This window comes from Otolemur garnettii, unplaced genomic scaffold, assembly GCF_000181295.1.
Source record: "Otolemur garnettii isolate 467f Iridium unplaced genomic scaffold, OtoGar3 scaffold00072, whole genome shotgun sequence".
Taxonomy (NCBI): Eukaryota; Metazoa; Chordata; class Mammalia; order Primates; family Galagidae; genus Otolemur; species Otolemur garnettii.
The window spans coordinates 7,557,467-7,560,377 of NW_003852467.1; the positions used below are offsets into that span (position 1 = coordinate 7,557,467).

The 2,911-nt window shown below is 44.0% G+C and overlaps 1 pseudogene across 1 annotated transcript; it reads left to right on the plus strand.

Annotated features, from left to right (window-relative positions):
* The first annotated feature begins 817 nt into the window (after positions 1-817).
* Positions 818-2,628, plus strand: LOC100958829 (annotated as a pseudogene). Its single transcript, XR_153973.3, has 2 exons — positions 818-1,322; positions 1,362-2,628. The product of XR_153973.3 is annotated as a heterogeneous nuclear ribonucleoprotein C-like (transcript).
* Positions 2,629-2,911: the final 283 nt, after the last annotated feature.

Here is a 2,911-nt window from a genome sequence, read left to right on the forward strand (position 1 = left end):
AGGGGTCATGAGCACCACAAGTCCGGTGGCTCCAAGCCAGCACAGCTACAGGAGTTTCCCAAGGAATGCAGACTTTGTGTCTTGACTGCCTCCTGAATTCAGTCCAGGCCCCAGGCTGCTTTATGTCAGCCAGTGGTAGGGCTAGCAAGAACGCAGATCTCAGGGCAAGGATTTTCCTTTGGCCAGTTTAATCTATTAATAAATAATCCATCCATGGGCAGTGGCAGAATCCTGCGCTGTGCTGTGTTCTCTTGTGCCAGGGCAGCCCTGAGTTCAGTGGAAAGTTTCACCATCAGTTCAATCTCCTTCCACCAGGAACTCATTCTCTCTTCACTCAGTGTGCTGGTGTGGCACTGTCCCGAGATGGCAGAAGGGTGGCATAGGCAATGCAAAATTGTCTTTTCTACCCTCTTCAGTGCCTCCTTCCTTAATACAATGTTAAAGCCAGGTAGTATGATTATTCACCTGATTTTTGGTTCTCCTGAAGGTGCTTGCTTGTGTGGATAATTGTTGAATTTGGTGTTCATGCGGAGGGACAATTGCTGGAGGTTCTTATTCAGCTATCTTGCTCCCTATTATGACTTTTTATGATGTATGTAACTTCCTGTCTTATTGAATACCAGGAATATGAGTAATTATGTAAACTGTGGACTTTAAATAATAAAAGATTTACAATACTTTGCAATGAAATGGAGAATAACCGCGAAAATACTGATTCCTTTGCCAGAAAGATGGAGAAGCTAAGTTATTCAGACCACCCTGTCCCTGAAAACAAAGTAAATGTATAAAAATGCTGTCAAGAGAATACATAGATTTTGTGAAGAGACGAAGACAGAGCGGTTGTGGCCGCGTTGTCGACCTCGAGCAGTACTCGGCTTCTCCACGTAGAACCCGGGAGTAGGAGACTTAGAATCGAATCTCTTCTCCCTCCCCCCTCCTGTGAGATTTTTTTGATCTTCAGCTACATTTTTTCCGCTTTGTGAAGAACCTCAACATCAAAACGCAATGGCTAGCAATGTTACCAACAAGACAGACCCTCGCTCCATGAACTCCCGTGTATTCATTGGGAATCTCAACACTCTTGTGGTGAAGAAGTCTGATGTGGAAGCAATTTTCTCAAAATATGGCAAAATTGTGGGTTGCTCTGTTCACAAGGGCTTTGCCTTTGTTCAGTATGTTAATGAGAGGAATGCCCGGGCTGCTGTAGCAGGAGAGGATGGCAGAATGATTGCTGGCCAAGTTTTAGATAGTAATCTGGCTGCAGAGCCAAAAGTGAATCGAGGAAAAGCAGGTGTGAAACGATCTGCAGCGGAGATGGACGGGTCAGCACCAGAACACCCTGCTCCGTCCCCTCTACTTAGCTCCTCTTTTGACTTGGATTATGACTTTCAACGGGATTATTATGACAGGATGTACAGTTACCCAGCACGTGCTCCTCCTCCTCCTCCTATTGCTCGGGCTGTGGTGCCCTCAAAACGCCAGCATGTCTCAGGGAGCACCTCGCGAAGGGGAAAAGTGGCTTCAATTCTAAGAGTGGACAGCGAGGTTCCTCTTCCAAGTCTGGAAAGTTGAAAGGAGATGACCTCAGGCCATTAAGAAGGAATTGACCCAGATCAAACAAAAAGTGGATTCTTTACTGGAAAACCTGGAAAAAATTGAAAAGGATCAGAGCAAACAAGCAGCAGTAGAGCTGAAGAACGAGAAGTCAGAAGAGGAGCAGAGCAGCAGCTCCCTGAAGAAAGATGAGACTAATGTGAAGATGGAGTCTGAGGGGGGTGCAGATGACTCTGCTGAAGAGGGGGACTTATTAGATGATGATGATAATGAAGAAAGGGGGGAAGACCAGGTGAAATCTATGGGAAAGCTGGAGCTGATCAAGGATGATGAAAAAGAGCCTGAGGAAGGAGAGGATGACAGAGACAGCGCCAATGGCGAGGATGACTCTTAAGCACATAGTGGGGTTTAGAAATCTTATCCCATTATTTCTTTATCTAGGTGCTTGTGTAGATGAAAATTCTCACCAGATCCTCTCCCCCTAGTATCTTCACCACATGCTCACTGTTGCCCCATCCTTGTCCTTCCCATGTTCATTAATTCATATTGCCCTGCACCTAGTCCCATTTTCACTTCCTTTGATGCTCCTTAGTAGTTTTGTTAAGTCTTACCCTGTAATGTTTTGCTTTTAATTTTGATACCTCTTTATGACTTAACAATAAAAAGGATGTATGGTTTTTATCAGCTGTCTCCAAAATAATCTCTTGTCATGCAGGGAGTACAGTTCTTTCCATTCATAACATGAGTTAAGTAGTTGCTTCCCTAACTGCAAAGGCAATCTCATTTAGTTAAAGTAGCACCTAAGAGCAGCTTTGAGTTAGAAGTATGTGTTATACCCCATGTAAGAGTGCTAATGTGGGGCAATTCAACACAAATGTAACAATGTATTTTTGTGAATGAGAGTCGGCATGTCAAATGCATCCTTTAGAAAAATAATTAGTGTAATAGTCTTAAGATTTGTTTTCTAAAGTTGATACTGTGGGTTATTTTTGTGAACAGCCTGATGTTTGGGACCTTTTCCCCTCAAAATATAAGTCCTTATTAAACCAGGAATTTGGAGAAAAAAAAAAAAAAGAGAGAATACATAATTGGTTTGGTGCCTGTAGTTCAAGCGGCTAAGGTGCTGGCCACATACACCAGAGCTGGCAGGTTTGAATCCAGTCTGGGCCTGCCAAACAGCAATGAGAACTACAACCAAAAAATGGCAGGGCGTTGTGGTGGGCACCTGTGGTCCCAGCTACTCGGGAGGCTGAGGCAAGAGAATCGCTTAAGCCCAGGAGTTGGAGGTTGCTGTGACCTGTGATGTCATAGCACTCTTGAGGGTTTGTCTCCAAAAAAAAAAAAAAAAAAAAAAGAG